At 47.4% G+C, this 20988-nt stretch overlaps 1 long non-coding RNA gene across 2 annotated transcripts; it reads right to left on the bottom strand.

Annotated features, from left to right (window-relative positions):
- Positions 1-6296: 6296 nt before the first annotated feature.
- On the bottom strand, positions 6297-20749 carry LOC140850551 (uncharacterized). Of its 2 annotated transcripts, XR_012133485.1 has the most exons (4): positions 20207-20749; positions 18577-18734; positions 15410-15506; positions 6297-6356 (listed from the first exon to the last, which is right to left on the bottom strand). It is a non-coding gene; the product is annotated as an uncharacterized lncRNA (long non-coding RNA). The 2 variants fall into 2 exon arrangements; XR_012133484.1 differs by lacking the exon at positions 6297-6356 and having other exon boundaries at positions 15272-15506.
- Positions 20750-20988: the final 239 nt, after the last annotated feature.

The following is a 20988-nucleotide window of genomic DNA, read 5'->3' as shown; positions in this document are numbered from 1 at the left end:
TATTTTTTAAAGTTTTTTTTGAGACATTTAAAGGAAACTATTAGGGGAATGCTTTCAACAGAGCCTGGCACAGAAAGGGTGCAAGGACATCATATATACGCCCAGCATTCTACCTTAATTCTTACCAACCAGTGGTTAAGTGCACAGTCTAGAAGATTTTCGAAACGGATCTGTATTTCCAGCTTCGGTTTCCAGTTCATTTCCTGTCTTCTTAGTGGACACTGAGGACCTTTGTTCTAGACTCCTGGGCTGCCCCACTCAGCCACTCCTGCCCAGACAGTATAGTACGCCCTCCTCTTTGGACCCCTCTATCTCTACTCCCTTCCTTGTGTCCCCTAGGGCACTCTGACTCAGGGTTGTTATCCAGTGAGGACATACTGATAAGACCTCATTGTGATGAAAATATTGAGATCCTCTCATATGGCATTGGTCCTGGCAGCCCAGAGGAGGTTACCAGGGCTGAGAGGGATGCTGGGGAGGGAGCCGGCAGCCTTGGTGGTATGGGTGGATGGGAACAGTGAGGGTGAGTGCTGTGCCTGCCCACTGCTCCAAAGCAGGCAGTGTTTGTGGGCACAACAAAGAAGGTGGCAGGGCAGGCCGGCACTGTGGCAGAAGCTCTCTGCACCCTGACCACGAGTTAGGTGTATTCCCAACCATGGTGCTCAGGCAGAATGCTGTGCGGTAGCCCCTGGCTGCAATGGAACATCATGAGGCGGGGACCTAGTGACCATCACACTAATGGGGACATCCTTGGAAGAGTTTGAGGCATCCCTACAGGCAACCATGGCTCAGACAGGGGCCTCCTCACTAGTGGCAGCCAGATCAGAGAAAGCAATCACCCCACAAATAAGTTGGTATTATGGGAAGGACTGAATGATTTGTGTCGCAGTCTTTTTCCTAAAAAGAAGTTTCATCATAGTTTTGTTTAGCTAGAGACTAGAAGGTCATTGGGATTACCTCTAAATTTGGATTTATGTATTAATTAATTACATATTACTTAATATAAAGTTATTCATGGACCAGGCTGAACATATTCTGCACCTCCCCTTATCCTGGGCTTCTCCCAGGGAACCTTCCCAATGTCTCTCTTCACTTCTACAGTCACTCAGGGCCGTGTGGCCTTGCACCTGCTCTGGCCTCAGGCTGGGGCACCTACAAGACAATCAGGCCTTTGCCTGGGTCAAAGGTGAACTTTTTTGCATAGCACTCTAGTATTTTTATGCTAAGTATGCTGTCTTTTTGTACCTTGAGCCCTGTGATGATAAATTTTATGTGTTAACTTGACTGGGCCACAGGGTGCCCAGATATTCATTCAAACATTATTCTGGGTGATCTATGAGGGTGCTTTTGCATGAGATTAACAACTGAGTCAGTAGACTGAGTGAAGAGACTGCCTCGTTGCCTCCCTAGGGTTGGTGGGCCTCATCCAATCAGTTGAAGGTCCAGGTGGAACCAAGTAAGAGAATTCCTCCTGCCTGGTTGCTGGGATTCCTCCTGCTTTCCCTGACTCGAATTAAAACATGAATTCTTCTTGGGTCTTGAGCCTGTTGACTTTCACACTGGACCCTGTGTCTTCAGTTCTCCTGGATGATCAGACCTTCAGAATTATGCATACATTTCCTGTTAGTTCTGTTTTTCTGGACAACCCAGACTAACACAAGCCCCAGTTCCCAGGCTCCTTGTGTTCTCTCCTTTTGGCACATCCTGGTGCCCAGCAAGGGCTGTGAGGAGAGCAACCTCCTTGCTAGGAATCCGTGGCCGTTGGTATCACGCGTCTTACCTGCCGTGTCCTTCCTCTCTGGCTGTGCCCCGTCAGGCTGGAGTCCTGCTCCTGGGTGGGCAGCATGAATCTGAAAAGGTGGTGAACGGGCCCAGAGGGTTTGTTCCACAAAAGCACTGCCTGAGTCCCGGGGAGGCTCCGCAGAGGCCAGGCTTACTGGGTGCTGGATTTTGTCACTTTTCCCCAAAGACTAGAGGCTCGATGTCAGGGCTGCTAATCCATCGCCAAATGGCTCCTGGCTCAACCCACATGGAATTAAATCCAGAATTGAAATTCAGACCTTGTTCTGGACTTGAAGGGCAGACTTAGCTGTTTTCCTCAGGGACAAAGAAAAGCCCGAGGCTGGTTTGTGCAGTGCTGCTGCGGCAGCTTGGAGCAGACGGACCACCGGGTTAACGGACCATCCGGGAGTGTGGGGGAGGGCAGAGTCCCTGTCACCGGGCTCATAGATGCACCCGGGGAGTCTCAGGGGGCACAGGAGGCTGAGGGCTCTCAGACAGGGAGTGCCTTGCTGCCCGCCCTCTGCCTGCGTGTCAGCTCCCCCCGCTGGCCAGAGCACCCATACCACTGTCCTCAGAGCTGTCGCCTCCCCGTCAGCCTTGAGTTAGCCAGCTGGCTGCTTTTCTCATTTCCTAGTAATTCTCTCCCAGAGGCTGCCTGTGGCCTGGCAAGAGGAAGGTGGGATCCAGAAGGACCCTGGTTGGAAATGTGCAGCTCTTTCTCGGCCCCAGGGAGCCTGCTCATCACTGCATGCAGCTGTGCACTCAGGCCAGCTCCCGGCATGCTTCTCAGTGTGCTCCCCAGGTGCTCAGTGTTCACCTCCATGTGGGGACCCCGCTCATAACAGGAGGTAGCACAGGGGACTGGTTATTTCTGGAAGGGCTGTCTGGCTTCAAGTACCACTTCTACCCCTCAGTCAGTTCCCACCATGTGCCTCACGTTCTTCATCTATAAGAAGGGAAGGATAATGGTTACTAACTTCTAATGTTGTCTGACGAATGTCATTACCAGATTACATGAGTTAAGACCATACAGCACAGGGTCAGGCTTATTGTAGGCATGAGTAACGTTGACTATGACATCATGATTCCTGATGATTAATTATAGGAGGGCTACCACAACCTTCCTCGCTGTTAAATAAGATGATGCTTGCAAGGTGTTGCCTGGTACCGGGTTCTGAGCAGGTTTTCTGAATTCTCCTTTCTTCCTTTTCTGCTTGGCGAATATCCTGTACTCTCATTGCTGGTTGTTTAAGACCCAGCATTCATCACAAAGCCACAGAAATGCGTCGGGAGTGGAGACACATTGGTCTGATGTGTCACCTTGTCTTGAAAGGCCCAGCAGCTGGGCGCAGGTCCTCCTTGGTCCCAAGGTCGTCAGTGATGATTGTTGTCCAAAAGTGTGACCTTGTAATGGTCCAGGCCCTACAGGCCCTACAAGTTAGCCTGCCTTCATGTTGTGGCCTCCACTGCTTTAGGACACAGCAAGAACTCACAAAGGAAGGCCCCCAGCCTGGGTTGCCACCCCCAGCCTGCGGGGGGGCACCTAGTTTCCAGCTCTCCTGTGCTTCTGAGTGAGCACCACCCTTTGTCTCCTGGTTCAGAGAGAGCCTGAGCAAAGTAAGGCAAACAATGCCCTCCTTAACGTGGGTGGGCCTCATCCAATCAGTTGAGAGCCTGAATAGAATTAAAAAGGTTAACCCCCCACACCCCCCAGGAATAGAGAAAATTCATCCTGCCTGACTGCCTTCAAACTGTGACATTGGCTTTTTCCTGTTTTCAGACTCGACCTGAAACATCAGTCCTGCCCGGGTCCTGCAGCTGCCCACTCTTGCCGTGGAATCCACACCGCGGGTCCTCCTGGTCCTCAGGCCTTCAGATGTGGACTGGAAAAACACCATTGACTTGCATTGGTCTCCAGCTTGCAGACTCACCCTACAGATCTTGGGACTTGTCAACCTCATAATTGTGTGAGCCGATTCCTTAGAATAAATCTCTCTATATAATGTACTTCCTATTGCTTCTGTTTCTGGAGAAATCCTAATGAACATGGTATCCTGCTAGGCAGCCTAGGGGCCCTTATGTCAGGCTCCCCAGCGCCCCCACCATTTCTCCCAGGAGCCGCTCCTGCATAAGAGGCTCTGCCAGTAGCCTAGAATTCCCGAAGGCATGCCATCGGATGTCCCCAGCCTGTGGTCCCTCCTGACCATCAGAGAGCCCCACTTGGCATTCGCAGGGGCACACCGCCAATCCTTACTTTATCCTGGCCTCCCCTACTGGGATGGGGGGAGGACCAGAAAATCTGATAAATGAAACCCATCCAAGAGCCTTGACCTGGGTGTTGGTCAGAAGCTGGTATGAGAAGCACAATCTTACAATTAAGTAAATGGATGACCTCAATTCGGAGACAGTGTCTGTTGAATTGAATCTTCAGCGGGTTAACTTTCCTCATATGAGTAAAAATGATATTTGGGATTAAGTTTTCACTGCACTGAATGCATTACTGGATTTCTGCTTCTCGTCATTAAAAAGAGGACATAACCTTCACTAAGGCGGTCTGCAGGGACCGGGGCAGCCGGCATAACTGCCGAGTCCTGACTGACCACAGCGGATTAAGGTCGAACACAACTCATTTCACACAGAGAATAAGCTGATTTGTTTTTGTTTTTAAATAAGCCTTATTAGACCGGCTGCTGCTGGTATTGGATCTGTGTGAGCATCCCAGGGTGAGGCTTTGACTTCCTGGCTTGGCAGGCAGCAAAGTGCTTTCAAACTCTTCCTGCTTCCAATATGGAAATATCCTGGAGAGCTGAGCTGCTATGCAGCCCCTGGCAAAGGTCCAGAAGGTACTCTCAGGCTCTGTTGAGAGTGGGCAGCCTTGGGTCCAGTGGCTAAGTTGCAGGGACACCGTGCCCAGGTCAGGCGGGCATGGCTAAGTGCCCCCAGCTGCCCTCTGCACCCATCAGCCTTTCTGAAGCTCCGCCTGGCAGGGCCTTTCCCGGCTGTACACGTCTTCCCAGTTGGATAACCTTGCCTCCCCTTTCCCATCCTCTCCACTGACCCCACTAGAGACCCTCCCTTAGTTCTAGCAATTCTCAAAGTGTGTTCTGGAAATGTGTGGAGATCCCCTGGATTCTTTCATGAGATCCACAAGCTCAAAACTTTTCATAATAAAATATTATGACATTATTTGTCTTTTCCCCTCTCATCCTCTCACCAGTGTGTGGAGGGGTTTTTCCAGAAGCTATAATGACATACGAGGATGTCATTGCTCTGGTGGCTGATGGAATGTGTGCTGATGTGTTCTTCTTTGCTATATGTTTCTCCATTTCAGTTTTGAATATGGAAAATATCGATAGATATAAGCCACATATATACAAGTTATTTGGGGTTCTTAATGCTTTAAGATCCTAAAGGGGTCTTGACTTCAAAAACTTTGAGAGCCTCCAGTCTGTATCTTTTTTTTCCTTCGAGGTGGTCTACTGTATTTATTGTAGTATTTATGTATTTTTTTAACCATTGAATGTGCACAAAGTGACTGTTTTTGTTAAGTTCTTATCTCTTTTTTAAAGTGCGTAGTTGATGAAATTTATTGTCATGCTCCAGTTCTGTTTTTTTGCACGACCTCTGTAATTTTTACAGATTAATTCTTTAAATTGTGGTAAAATACACATAACATAAAATTTAACATGTTAATTGTTTTTAAGTGTACAGTTCAATGGCATTATGTGTATTCACTTGATTACAGTACAACCATACCACCTTCCATCCCCCACAGGCTTTTCATCTTGCAAAACTGAAACTCTGCACCTATTAAACACTAACTCCCCATCTGCATTTCCTCCATGCCCAGCCCCTGGCAACCACTCTTCTTTCTGAGTCTATGAATCTGACTCCTGGAGGGACCTCATATAATTGAAACCATACAGTATTGGTCTTTCTAGATCCTTCTTGATTCTCCTCATTTTAGGCAGTCAGACCATGAACCCAAGAGAGGATCATTGCAACACAATAAGGAGAACAAGAGTTCAGTTTTTGGCTTTGACTTTTGAAAGCCAAGGTCTAAGTATGAAACAAAAGATCTGGAAGACTATGTGATTAACCCAAGTCAGTTCCCCTGTCCCCCCATATGCCCCAACGAGGGCTGGACACAGGGGGTGGAAGGGAGCAAGAGGCTGCTCCTTCCCTGGCTGAGTTCCTGTGTACATGTGAGCAGAGAGAAGGGGGACAGGGGGACACACGTTAAAATAGGCATGGAGATCTGGGAGTGCAAATGGGTGTGTGTCCGGGAGTCAGACACAGTGTGGGTGCAGGTATGTGCCCAGAAAAGGGGTCTGGATTATATTCTAATGGCTCTGGGAAGCCAGCAGGGATGGAGCAGAGCTGTGATATAATCTAATTTACATTTTTTGAAGAACACTCTGCTCAGGGTGGAGAATAGCTTAAAAGAGGGACCTCTTTGGTGTGGAAAGGAGTGAAAATGTTTTGCTACTTACATCCCTGCTCTTCTCCATGGAGGTTGAATCCCACTATGTGAGATGTCCTTTGTCCTCCTGCAGCAAAATGCAGGAACAAGGCTGTGGAGAACCAAATTTTGGTGTATTTGAAAAGAAAAGGATTTATTGTTATTTTTGGCAGTCATTGTTTTCTGAGAGCAGGAATATGGGGAGACAGAGATGCACCAAGTAAAAATCAGAAGATCAGGACTCCCACTTCAGAACTGTTTGCAGAGATTTTTAGCAAGACGCATTTTGAACTTTGGCATTTAAGTTTACATACCTAAAATGTAAATCCTTCAGTCTCCCCACTGGCAGTACCTACTACAATTTAAAAACATACTTCCCTTGACTCAGCAGTCCCACTCTAAGACTCTGTCCCAGAGAATCAAAACCCCAGGAGAGCTGCACAGTAATTATTGTAGTGATCATTTATAGTAACAGAAAAACAGAAACAAACCAAAACAACATTTCAACCTGGAAACAACCTGAATGTCCATTAACAGGAAGTTGATTCATAAAATCATGGTTATAGTGGACTGAATGGTTGTGTTCTCAAAACTCGTATGTTGAAAACTAACCTCTAATGTGATGGTATTTGGAGGTGGAGGCTCTGGGAGGTGATTTAGGTCATGAGGGTGGGGTCCTCATGAACGGGATTAGTGCTTTTATGAAATGGAAGCCAGAGAACTCCCTTGGCCCTTCTGGCATGTGAAGACACAGTGAGATTATGGCCATCTCTGAGCACAGAAGCATGCTCTCCCCAGACCCTGAACCTGCCAGGGCTTTGATCGTGGGCTTCCCAGCCTCCGGAACTGTGAAAAATAAATTCCTTTTGTTTTTAAGCTACCCAATCTACAATATTATTGTCATAGCAGCCAGAATGGACTAAAACGATTGTACATCCACACAGTGGGCTGCAATATTGCTGGTAAAAAAGAACAAGGCAGATCCATATCTCATGAACAGGAATAACACCCAGGATATATAGCTTTATCTTTTTTTTAAAAGCAAGTTTAGGAATAATATGTGTCCCATGTTTGTCTGGGGGAAATAAGCCAGTAAGTCCATGTAGTTTTATCAGTATTAAAACAAAAAATTAATGATGCTCATCAAAATAGTAATCCTCAGAGGCTGGGATTAAAAGGAGACAGGCAAACACCATAAATTTAAGAATATATATGCCCATATAAAACTTCATATATTGTGTGATTTGGTTTTATATTTACACAATAAAGTAGGAAAAACTCCCCAACTTTACTCTGAGGAGGAGCCACCAATTGGCGAGCAGCAGGGAATGTGCCCTGGGGCCCTCTGGACACTGGGTATTTTTCGGGGGGTCAAAGCAGGACATCCCATGTCTGATTCTCTGCTCCCAAGAAGTGTGTCTGCACAGTAGTATGTGTGTGTGCGGGGGGTGGGGGGGATGGACTGGGGAGGAGGAGAAGGGTAATAGCTCCAGCCAGTCCCTATAAACCCCTGATCTCACACATCTTTACAAACCCTGAGTAACCAAAGAAGTTGAAAAAAGCCGGTGTTGAAGATGGGATTTCTAAGACAGAGGCTGAGTTTCCACATACAAAGCGAGTAGGTGGAAAATTTGACAAAACCCTGGAGATGGCTGGCAGAGTCCCAGGAAAGCTTAAATTATCTCCAGGCTTGAATTTTCCTAGCAGAGACTTAAACTGTCCTCGTGCCCTGGCATGGGGAGTCCAGCCAGCAAAGGAAGGTTGAGCAACATTGGCCCCTGCTGGCCGTTTCCACGTCCCCGGCCAAGTCTCTCCACTTCCTGTCTCTCTGGGCTCTGCTGTTTCTGTTTCCTAGCGCCCCACTTCCTTCCTCGGTCTCTGCTTCCTGCGTCTCCTTCTTGCTTGTCTCTCCTCTTCTTCTCTGTATCTTAAACTACCACGCCCCGCCCTGGGGCTGGCCTGGGAGCCCAGATCCCCCTTGGTCTCAGCCCCTCCAGAGCTGGCCTCGGGGAAGCACTGTGCCCAGAGGGCCCCCTCTGGCTCCACAAAGAGGCATGACCCGTTGTCTCATCAGCTGGATTCCTTTCCTGGTTTACTCTTCTTCCCTCACCCCCACCCCGCTTTTTGGCTCCAGGGTGAGGAGAGGCTAGGAGGCAGAGGAGGGTTGGAGAAGCTTCTCCTCCAGGTGAGCTGGGACTTGGAGTGGACAGAAGATGCTGAGAAGGGGTCCGGGCTCTGCAGACTGGGCTGGATGGCAGAGGGCAGATTGCTCAAGGCTCCTGGGCTTCCTCAACCGCAGAGATTTCTCAACAGAGGTAATGGGCCACCAGCTCCTCAAACATGGGCTTCGAGGAAGGTTTCTAAAGCACAGTCCCTCAGGGGCCTGGCCAGAGCCCCAGCAGACTGGGATTTGGCCATTCTGCATAAAAAATATTAAATGAACAATGACTCTGTGCACGTAAGTGGCAACCTGCCACAGGGCAGAATTTATTTTCCACTTGAAAAGCTAATGAAAACCAGTCATGGGGAAAAACCCAGCCAAAGAAAAAATTTGGCTTGCTTTTCTTCAATAGGAGAATAACTCCAGGTTCTGGGTGGTTCTTTGGAAGTTCTAGATCTGGGTGGCTGTGACACTTGGAGCCCCCCACTCCTGTCAGAAACTGGACTTTGGGGTTGGAGAGGGAGCTGACTGGTGTTGGCAATGGCTGGCCTGGCAGGAAATAGACTCATTCTTCAGGGGTTTGTGGGGAATGCCTGAGCAGAGGAGAATTCTGGAGCATCTAAATATAGTGGGAAAGTCGGAGCTAGAGAGCAGAGAGAGGAACTCAGCTCCATAATTCTGACACTTGCTTTGTTGTTTCTTTTTTAGTTCCCCATGAGGAGGTGGGTGCAGGGAAAATCAGGGCAGGGTCTAAAATGTTCCAGGTTTCATGTTCTCTGTTCTTGGCTTTATGTGACAACTGCTTCCCCCTCTTAACATGCTGCCTTCAGTGGAGTGTTAGGCCTGCCGGATCCTCCTTACCAACAGTGCCCTGCCTCCAGGAACCTTCTTAGTTTGTCTGCTCCATCACCCAGGGCCCTCACAATGTGACTCACTTCTACTGGCCTGTGATCTTTTAGATGCTCTCTCCCCTGCTTAGCAAACTTCAATGGCTCCCTATTGCTTCCTAAAGCTCCACTTTTCACGTTACCATTCAAAGCTCTTTATGATCTTGCCCCTACCTCCCTTCACAACTGCATCTTCCACCACTTGAAGGCTTTCACTCTTAGATTCCAAAATTAAACAAATGACACAGGCCTCCTAACCAAACTCTATACCCAAGGGGTTTTGCACATGCTGTTCTTGCTCTAGGAATTCTCTTCCCTTTGGCTTTGCCTACAGGGGATTCTCCGAGAAGCTGCAGCTTAAATACTGCGCTTTCCCCACCATGAACTTCAATGCCCTGAAAAGTCAGTCCCAAGCTCCTAAGGCAGCATGTGCAGGCTCTAGTTAGAATGCTTGAGACACAGAGAAGCAATTATGCAGACCTTGGCCCATTTGTCTTCCAGAACCGCAGGATCCTCATCAGCAAAATGGTAATAATAGGACCTCCTGCACGCAGGCGGTCACTGTGAGGACAAGGACTGTATCGCATTCATGTTTGCATCCTTCACTCCTAAGACAGAAGCCTGCTGGGGAGATCTGCTCTGCCGGTTTGTTGAAGAGGGGGAAAGCTGCTTTGGTGTGTGTTATTTGTCTCTCTCTCTCTCTCTGTGCATATCCCCAGCTAGGACAGAATCCTTCCTGAGGACACTGGTCCTCATTCCCTCACCATGCATGGCTCACCAGAGGTGCTCGGTAAACATTAGCCCTGCCAACAGAGGTGGGAAGGGGAAAGAGAACGCTGCCGTAGCACTGCTGAGGAAGGCTCCGCTTGCCCTCCTGACACCCGGGGTGTGCTATTCCTCTCCCCAGGGACCAAGGCTGGCACAGTGACTAGCCTTCCTAACTGGGGCTTTGGTTGATTCTTCAGGGGAACAAGAAGGCCCCTCAGGTGTCCTGGGGTCCCTGGCAGGGCCTGAGACAGGGGCAGAAATGGCACGGCAAGAAGGGGCTTTCTCAAACAGCAATGGTGCCTCTGATCTCTAGAGAGAGCTTTCTAGGTGCCTGGCAAACTAGCGCACCAGCAAATTTCCTCCTTAGCTCTCATGGGTCCTGCAGGGTAGGTACTATCATTGTGCCCATTTTACAGATGATGAAATGAGCTCAAAGAGGTAGAGACTTGCCCAAGGCCAAACAGCCTGTGACTAAAGGGGCTGGGAGTTGAACACAGGCCTGCCTGAATCCTGAGTTTGGGCACACAGATGCCAGGTGCAGAGTAGACAGAGGCATGGCTGTGCCAAGCATGTGAGTTGTGGGTGTTCATAGGTGGTGAGCACTTTCTCCTGAGTTAACCCCAGAAAGGTTTTCTCCTGTTTACAGACAAAAAAAAAAAAATGTTTGCACCGGGTCCACCCACTGTCACCCAGCTATCACTAACTGCAGTGTCTTTCCCAGGCCCTCGTAAACTTGCCTTTAGGAATCTGACCCCCACCCCAGTCCCCATCACCTGTGGAGAGGGCTCACCTCCTTTCCCGCTCCAGACTGAGCCCAAAGAACCAAGCTGTGACTGCAGAAGTGATCTGGGAGCCCCGAGGGCCTGTCTGAGCCGCAGGCCAGCAGCCTTCCAGACTGACTTCCTCTTCGAGGTGGACCTCAGCCACCCGACTCCAGGCATCTCCACCCTCACCAGCTGCACAAAGGCTCAGCTCTCTACACTGGGCTTTGAATGCGAGCTGATTCTTCCTCCAGGGTCACAGTGCCTAGGCTGTGGGGACCCCCGGGGGCCTTGCCCAGTGGTAGGGGCCAAGCTGGACTCTGGCTGAGCAGGCCCTTCCATGTGGCCCCCACACCATGTCAGAGTGGCTGCCCCCAACTGTGGGTGGCTTAACATGGGGTAGGGGGGACTCCCCTGGGTGCTAGGGGCTGGGTGGGAGCTTTACTGTGGCCTCCGCTTGCAGGTTTAGGGGATGGGCCAAGTTTACTCCCATCCAAAAAAATAAAAAAATATGTCTGTGTGTGTGTGAGACTTGGGGTGGAGGTGCTGGGGTAAAAGGAGGGGGCTGGATTGTTATAAAATGGCAAGGGAGGCCCCCTGAGCACCTTTGTGAAATTCCAAGCATGCCGAAGGGCCAGTTAGCCGCTCCCACCTGGCAGGCACTGGACAGTTGGCCTGAAGACCTGCTGGGTGGGAAGTCCCACCCCCACAGCCCCACTGGGGGACACCATTGGGTCCCTAACCAAGGCCATCAGAAATCTCTTTTCCTCCGGGATGCCTTCTAACCCCACTCAGGCTCATGTAATCTCCCTTCCCTGGAACTGCCGCACATAGTATCTGAGGAGCTCGGTGGCCTTGGGCATGCCTGGCCTCCTTGGGTATTTATCTTCTGTGTCTCTAAGGCTGCACTAAACTCCAGGCTCATAGCATTCGCAGTGTTTGAAAACAAGCACAGTACAGCAGAAGCTCTCTTTTCTGTTATTAGGATGGTAGTTAGGTGGTAAATTGAAAAGCCCAAAGGAATGCCCACAGAAGGCTTGCTAGCAACATGGTGCCAGCATGCGGTGGGCAGCCTATGGACTCAGGATAGAAAGCAAAGGTCAAACCACTGTATTGGTTAAACAGAATTTGGCTAGAAGAGAATCTCCTGCACACATACAAATAAAGGGCAGCCCCTAAATCCCAAGGTGAATGAAAACCGGATGCCAAGTTACGCAACCTCCCAGTGAGAGTTCATTAATGAAAGCCCATCAGCACTCTGGGCCATGTTCGTCCACTCCCAGCTGTTTAGGTTGTCAGGGGAGTGGTCATACAGAACCATCTGGGGCTTTCGAAGGGTAAGGAGCTCTGGGCCACAGTCAGGGGCCCTTACAGAACCTGGATTCAGAGAAATAAGGTAGTTCTGAGAGTTAAACTGTAAAACTAACATAATAGGTCATAACATAACAAAGATTTTGTTTTCCCTGATTCACGGTATTAACATATCCAAAGAGAATGTGGTCATCAGAAGTGTGTGTGAGAGAATGAGTGTGTGTGTCACGGTGCATGATTGTGTGTATATGCATGTGAATATGTGTGTGAGCCTGTGTGATTGTACATGATTGTGTGTGTGTGTGTGTGTGTGTGTGTGAACAGCCAGGGAGGGGAGAGAGAAGATAGTGCCCTTGCTAGCAAGCCTTGGCAAAGCCAAGCAGAATGTCCTGGGCTTTCCCCAAGGGAACCAGGGGGACACTGGCTAGGAACGTGAGCGGCTGGCCTGTGCTAAAGGCCCATCCATTTGGGGAATAGGTACATTGTAGTAGGTACATCAAGTTTTTGCAGTGTGATGCCTCTGTGACAAACATCACCCACACCATCCAGGGCCATCTCCCCCATCAGATGCCAGACTCACTCAGCTGCCGACTGTCATTTTGCTTCCCTGGAGCTCTACCCGAAGGGAGGGAGTATGCTGATGAGCAGCAATGGAGACCCAGCCTGTGGGGATGGAGGCTAAGAGCCTGAAATGGGGTCAGCCGGCCCACATCTAGTTCCTCTGCACACTAGCTTGGTGCCCGTTGGATAGTTGCCTAACCTCTCTGAACTTGAGTTTCCTCATCTTTGAGGTGGTTCTGATGACCCACCACATAGGCTATTGTGAGGATTAATGGATGATCCATGTAAAGAGCTTAGCCCAGTGGCTAGTACATCCATGGCAGGCCTTTAAAAAGTGTGAACTACGATCAGTATAATTATACATATTACAATAAAAAAACCCATTGGTATTACTTTTTATACTTCAGCCACTTGCTCTTGAGAAATGGACCCATTCCCTGGGGGCAGTAAGCTTCATGAAGGCACCGTCTGCTTCTTCATCTCTGGACCCCTGTGCCGGGCACAGCGTCTGGTGTAATAGATGCTTACTGAGTGTTTGTCAAAGGAATGAAGGAATGAGTTAGTGAGTGGCAAGTCAAGTTTCTGGGGGCATAGGTCCAGGAGTGTGGTCAATCTACAGAGTGAGACGCACCACCACATACCTGCATCTGGCGACCAGCCCACCTTGCCCTGGGGACAGCTGACCACCCAACCCTGGCACATCGCTCACTCTTGGGGGAGACAGCAGGGGAGTTTGGAAAAGGCGCTCCCCATGTAGTCATTTGATCACTAGGTCGTTTCACCAGACTTGCCAGGCTGCCAATGGGACATTTTCACCTGCTTTTGTTTTATTGTAATTTGGAGGGAAGCCAAAGTGTCACTGAGCCAGGCAACATCCTCCTCTGCCCCGTTACTGGCTTTAAATGTGTTCCATGGACCAGCAAAATCCGCCTAGCTAGGAGTGTGTTAAAACTGCAAATTCTCGGACCAGACCTGTGGAATCAGAACTTGCATTTCAACACGGTCCCCAGGGGCTGTGCGTGCGTATTCAAGTGTGAGCATGTTGCTCTAGTGCTACGTCCATGGAGAACCTATGATTTGGTCATCTCTGGGAGAAAATTGAGCATTTAGGAGTTGCTGCTTCTCGCCGACTCCAAAATGAGCACCTGAGTATCTGAGCCAGAGGATGAGGCTGCCTGGGCACGTGCTCGGCCCCTGCTCCCTGCCTTCTTGTCTCCCCTCTACTGTTCTGAAACACACGGCTCAACAGCCCTGCCTTTTTTTCATGATTGTAATGAGAAACCTCTGCTATTTGCTGATTTGTTTCCTTAAAAGCATGTTTTTAATTTCAGGGAGTTGTTAATGCAACCTCTACTGCTATGAGTTATATCACCCCTCTGCCGCTCTCTGATGGGTACCACTCCAGGCCCTGGCGCGCACCCTCTGGCACTCGGATCCTTAGACTTCCAGACAATCACCAGCCCCTTCTCTGCATCTTTCCTCATTTGCCCAGCTGTGCAGACCTGGCACATGGGGACACCCTCCCTACATTTCCCCTATCTTTTACCTGCTCTCAAGAGAATGCAAACATATGTCAGTGACAACACAGTGAAATCCAACAACAGCCCAAGAGCTCCTAAATCCTCCAAGCTGCTGTCTGCACTTCCTCTAACTTTATATCGGGCACGTCTGAGCAGACCGCACCCCGGGTCCAGCCCCAGCAGCTGCAATCAAATGTCTGCTTGTTCCAGCTGCTTTAAGAAATGCTGGGGCTCCAGGTACCAGCCTCTTCCAACCCTCTTCCCAGAAGAGGGTACAGCTAAGGAGCAGAGGACCCTTAGCAGGGGGTGGGGAACAGAGAACGGAACCCAGAACTCTCCCAGATCCAACCCTTCCAGAGCCTCCTTTGGCTTTCCGTGTGGAAAACCAACCAGCCAATGAGTAAATCCAGTGAATTTACCACAGAAACCCCAAAGCAGGACAAAAGAAGTCCCGTCTGGCAGGGTTACAGCAAAGAGAGCGTTCTTTCCCAAGCAGCTCTATGCTGTATATGGGAATTCCAAAGAAAGGTCTAAAATTTTCCTTAAGCACCCAGAAATTGGGCTTCTGCCTTCAGGTTCTAGTTGAAAATAGTGGTTGGAATTCTGATGTCAACTTTGCCAGAGAAGGGGGTTGGAAAAGCTTTTTGGAGGGGACATGACATCCTGTTTGGCTTGTGTGGCCGCAGCATTTGCACTATTTTCAAAAGCAAAAGCATATCCACTCATCTGTAGAAATTGTCCACTCCTAAGAACTGTCTGGGCGGTGACCCTGGCCAGCTGGGGTTACCATCTACAAATTTTCTTGTCTACTCAGCATCCCAAAGAAATTGCCTTGAAAAATCCTGAAGGAACTGTGACTAAAGGTACAAAAAGATGACTGGAATTTTTAAAAACTTGCAATGCCTCCTCTGTGTTCTCTCTTATTTTTGTTTTACCATCTTGCATACCATGACCCCTGAAAGCAAATACCAGAGTTAATTCCTCAGATTGTCAGAAGAATTTCGATGGCTGGACTTGGGCACATCAGATCTCCTGAAATGAACATTAATTTACAAAGTCTCTTGGAGCGTCCAGGTGGTGAGAAGAGAGTGATGAGAGTGACCCTTGTGACATGAAATGCTCGTGGTCTTGATCACAGAGCTACTGTAGCAGCAATCTTGGAAGCCTACAAGGGCGGGCGCTGGCGGGGTCCTTACCTGTCTCCCTGAGGGATCTGGTTCAGTTCACCTCCAGTACCTTCCCGAGGTCCTGCCTCATCTTCAGCTCTTTCAGCAATTCGGTTTCTGATGTAACCTGCCAGGGTGGGAGTGAAAATGATCAGGAATCGTAGCTCCCACTTTTATAACTTTTTGGGTGATTATAAAAGAACCTGAAAGTATGAAAAGGTAAGAAGAAAATAAAAACAACTGTATTTCCCTATCCAGAAATAATCACCATCCATGTCCTTCTTCAGCCTTCAGCTTTCTCTTTATTAATTTTGTTACTGAAGAATGACTGACATACAAGATTGTATTAGTTTCAGGTGTACAACATAGCGATTCAATATTCATATATACTACAGAATGGTCACCATGATAAGTCTAGTTACCATCTTGTCACCAGACATAGTTGTTACAATATTACTGACTATATTCCCTGTGCTGTACATTATATCCCCATGCTTTATTTATTACTGGAAGTTTGTACCTCTTAATCCTCTTCACAAATGTTTCTCATTTCCCACCCCTCTCCCCTCTAGCAAACGGCAGTTTGTTCTCTGTATTTATGAGTCTATTTCTGTTTTGTTTTTTAAAATTCATATGTAAGTGAAATCCCATGGTATTTGTCTTTGACTTATTTCACTCAGCATAATACCCTCATCAATCCACATTGTTGTGAATAGCATGATTTTACTCTTTTTATGACTGAGTAATATTCCATTGTATTGTATCACATCTTCTTTATCCATTCATCTATCGAGGACACTTGGTTGCTTCCACATCTTGGCTATTGTAAATAATGCTGCAATGAACACAGGGCTGCATATGTCTTTTTGAATTAGTGTTTTCTTTATTGATTTTTAAGTTAAATATTTCCATCATTCATTAACCCTTTTTTCCTCAGCATTAGTGCTATAGAAGTAGAATAAATGGACAGAGTTCTGTTCTCATGAAGATAATATATATTAGAGACAATTATTAAAATTCAGTGAATCGAAAGCAGCAATAAAATCTCCAAACACTTGGAAATTATGCAGCACGCTTCTAAATAATTCATGGAGCAAGGAGGAAATCTCAAAGGAAATTAAAAAATACATAGAAATTAAGTTAAAACTACAATATAACACATCAAAATATGTATGTTGTAGTAAAGCAGAACCGAGAAATTTATAACACTTAATTCTTACATTACGAAAACAAAAACTCTTCAACACGTTCTCACTTCAAGAAACTAGGAAAAGAAAGAACAAAATTAAACCCAAAGTAAGTGTAAGGAAGGAAATAATAAAAGTAGGGCAGACACCACTGAAATTATCAACAGGAAAACAATAGAGAAAAATCAATGAAACAGAAAGTTAGTTCTTCAAAATATCAATAAAATCAATAAACTTCTGGCAAGACTGACAAAGATATAAAAGAAAACATAGATTGCCAGTATTGATAAGACAGGGCAGATCTGGAAGCCATTAAAAAGATAATAAGCAGATATTTTGAACAACCCTTCGTGATATTTACTTAAATGAATTGAAAACTTTTGTTTACACAAAAACTTGTATACATACATATTTATAGCAGCTTTATTCATAGTTGACAAAACTTGGAAGCAACCAGAGGGTCCTTCAGTAAGTGAATGGATAAATACATTGTGGCACATCTAGACAATGGAATATTATTCAGCACTGGAAAGAAATGAGCTGTCAAGCCATGAAAAGACAGAACACTTACATGCATATTACTAAGTAAGAGAAGCCAATCTGAAAAAGGCTACATCCTGTATTATTTCAACTATACAACATGCTTGAAAGGGCAAAACTATGGAGACAATATAAAGGTCAGTGGTGCCAGAGGCTGGGAGGATGACAGGATGACCAGGCAGAGGACAGAGGATTTTTAGGCCACTGAAACTCCTCTGTATGATACAACAATGCTGGATACATGGCATTATACATGTGTCCAAACCTGTAGAAAGTACACCACCAAGAGTGAACCCTAATATAAACTGTGGACTTTGGGTGATAATGTGTCAATGTAGGCTCACTGATTACAACAAATGTACCATGCTGGTGCAGTATATTGACAATGGGTGGGGTGGGGTGAGCGTTGAGAGCATATAGGAGCCCTCTGCTCTTCCCACTGAATTTTGCTGTGAACAGAAAAAGGCTCTAAAATATAAAGCTTAATAACAAAAAATAAAACTACAATCCAATATATTTTGTGAACTTAGATGTATAAGTCCTTAACAAAATATTAGCAAATAGAATCCACTTACATATCAACATACATTCTGGAGGTAAGATGATTTAATGAAATGAGCTAAGACTTCAAATTTAGACATACTTAGTTTTAATTACCAGCTTGCTATTTGGTGCAATAACTCACTGAGCCTCAGTTTACTGACCTTTAATACAGAAATAGTACTCATAATTTAGGATTCATCTTTGCATTTAATAAATGAAATAATATAACCACAAATAGTATTTTTCTGTGTTTGCTTCAGGATTTTTTCATATCTAGAAATAAAACATTACAGATGTAACAAAATATATCCCATTTTCTTTTTTCTCTCTCTTTCTCACCAGGGGATATTAGCTTGAAGCTGTTAGTGTGTATATTTCTGGAAAGGTTTTAATAGTATTACTAGTCAGATATATGTGAAAAATATTTATATAGCATGATTGTATTTCTTAAAATAAACATAAATTGTATTATACATATCTCCAGGATCAATCCTTTGGTATCCTCCATCTTTCAACATAGGCATGTGTATGAGTGTATGTACACACACACACACACACACACACACACACACACACACACAGTTTTAACAACTGGGAGCATACTGGATATGTGCTCTTAGAAACTTGAACGCTTGTTTTTGAAAGGTTGACTCTTATGCCAGTTAACGTTACATCCTTCTAGAATATATGCTCCATGAGAGTTCATTATTGTGGCCCCAGCACAGTAGGTGCTTAGTAAATGCCAGGGACGTGAATCATGGATGCCTTCGATCACCTCAACCATCCCATGAGATGGGTATGGACCTTTCCAGTGGAGCAGAAGCTGGGAGACATTAAAGAGCTGCCTCCAATCCCCAAGTGGAGAAATGGATTTAAAGTACAGGATTTAAAGCCACACCATGCCTCCAAATCTCAACTGCTTCTTACCTCTCGACACTGGGCAACTGAGGCCAGTCATGTCCTTGGGGTTCCAGGAGATGGCCATCTCCTTCAGGCGGGGCTGTGGCAGGTCCTACCGACCCGACCCTGCGCCCTCTGTAGGAGGCTAGGTGAAGGGAGGGCTTCACTCTGAGAGGGAGGGTGTCCTGCAGAAGTTGCAGAAGGAAAGACAACCAGGTGAATTTGCAGGCGGGAGGGAAGAGGAAGCACAGCAGCTGTGTGTGACTGTGCCAGGGGGGCAGGGGCTTCTTTCCCCTGGTCTCTGGAGCGGTGTCTCCGAGGTAAAAGCCCTATCGTGCACTCAATGTTTGTGCCTCTCCCCGAGATTCATCCTTAAAGCCCTCATCCCCAGGGGGCTGGCATTTGGAGACAGAGCCTCTGGGAGGTCATTAGGGTTAAATTAAGTCACGAGGATGGGGCTCTCCTGAGGGGATTAGTGGTCTCATAAGAAGACAGAAAGAAACAGAGGCTGTGTGAGCCGGAAGTCAGCCCTTTACAAGGCAGGAAGTGGGCTTTCACAGGAAGCTGAATCAGCTGGCACCTTGATCTTGGACCTCCCAGCCTCCAGAACTGTGAGAAATAAATGTCTGTTGTGTAAGTCACCCATTCTGTGGTATCTTGTATGGTAGCCCAAGCCAATCAACGTCCTTACACAGTGGCCCCCAAACCCTGCACTGTCCAGCCCCTGTCCCTCTTTGTGATCACCTCTCTGACTCCTCTTCCCAGGCTCACCCTTTCCAGCCACCCTGGTCTCCTTGGTATTCCCTGAATGCACCGGGCACATTCCTACCCCAGGGCCTTTGCACACACATCCATTCTCCAGGGACATTTTCTTTCTCTGGCAAAGTACTTCATTTTCTTCAAGCCTTTATTCAAAAGTCACCTTCTCAATGAGGCCGACCCTGGAACTATTTAAAACTGCAACTCACCTCCCCCACCCAGCACTTCCCATCCCCCTTACATGATCTACTTTTTACTGTTTTCCATGCTCTTGTCACTAACATACAGAATTCTTTAGTATGTTTGTTGTTGATTGCCTGTTACCCCCTTCAAGAATGTAAGCTTCAGAACACCAGAGACATTCAACAGCCCTGTCCACTGATGAATCTCAAGTGCCTAGAATTATGCCTGGCACACAGTCCTGCTCAATAAATAAGTTCTGATTGAATGAATGAACCTCTTCAGCCCTGGTGAAGGAGACCATGTCATACCAGAATTGCCCAGAAGATGGCGGCCAATAAACGCCAGAGACAAAGGGGAGCCTGCACGTTGCACTGAAGGTTCCTTCCTGTAAGTTTATGGTAACAACCCAGGAGACAAAATCAGGTTCAACTTACTCTTAATGAAGACTTGTATTTGTGAGAAACAGGTTGTATGTAGGAGGCTAGCTGCTGAGCTGATAAAGCTTTTATCTTTCAGGAGGCTGTTTACCCACAATTCAGGGGTAAAACAATGAAAACAAATGTTAAGAGCAACTGAGGTCAGAGTCCTCGGATGGTGAGAACAAGGGGCAAAGACAGTCTGCGGCCGCGGATCTACCGCACTCCTCCAAAGGATGGAAAAGTACCATCTGACCGCTACCACTAAGGGGAAAGAAGAACACCAAGAACTAACATACCACCTGGTGGGGGTCGTGGAAGTTTCCTGCCTTCCTCCGAACATGCCAGAAGATGCTGTATTGCACGAACCTTGAGTCTCTTTCTTCAACACTGTCCGCTGGGCCCCTGCCAAGCCACCTTCTTCCTGGGTGCTTCTGTTACGTATGTCATCAGAGAATGGAGTTGCAGCTGTAACAGAACTGTCAAAAGCCAAGTCCAGGTGAACCTGCTTTAGGTCAAATTCAGCATTTGAGGGTGTCAGGTTTGGGGGAGGCTCCTAGGCAGATGGTGCTTGCGAATCTGAGTCTGCTGCCCCGGAACTATCCAGGCCAGCCAGTCAACCTGGATTCTGCTGTGGTGACAAGAGCTAGCACTGATTGGACGTGTCCTGTGTGCTGGGCGTGTGCTGAGAGCATCGCCTGCGCTCTCTCACTTATCTGCAAAGCAGCTCCCTGAAGTCCTCACTGTCCTCTTCCCCATCTCACAGATGACACAAGAGAGGTGTCACTTGCCTCAACCATTGTGAGGGAGGAATCTGCTAAGATGCACTGTGGATCCTGAGGGACCAGCTCCTTCTGTTCACAGATGGAGAGGCTGAGGCACAGAGAGGGGAATGGACCTGCCCAGGTTCAGGCAGAGAACCAAAAAGCCCCCCTAAGCACCACAAACCAGGAGTGATCCTGCACCTTAACATTCCTGGCTAGTGTTGGGAGGTGACCCCAGTCCCTGAGTCACAGGCTTTTAGGTTGCCTTCCCAGGTTTCAAATTTGCCTCAGCCTTGCTGGCACTAAACACTTCGGCA

Source organism: Manis javanica, chromosome 7 (assembly GCF_040802235.1).
Source record: "Manis javanica isolate MJ-LG chromosome 7, MJ_LKY, whole genome shotgun sequence".
Classification (NCBI taxonomy): Eukaryota; Metazoa; Chordata; class Mammalia; order Pholidota; family Manidae; genus Manis; species Manis javanica.
The sequence above is the reverse complement of the archived record's forward strand: the minus strand, read 5'-3'. Positions and strand labels throughout refer to the sequence as shown.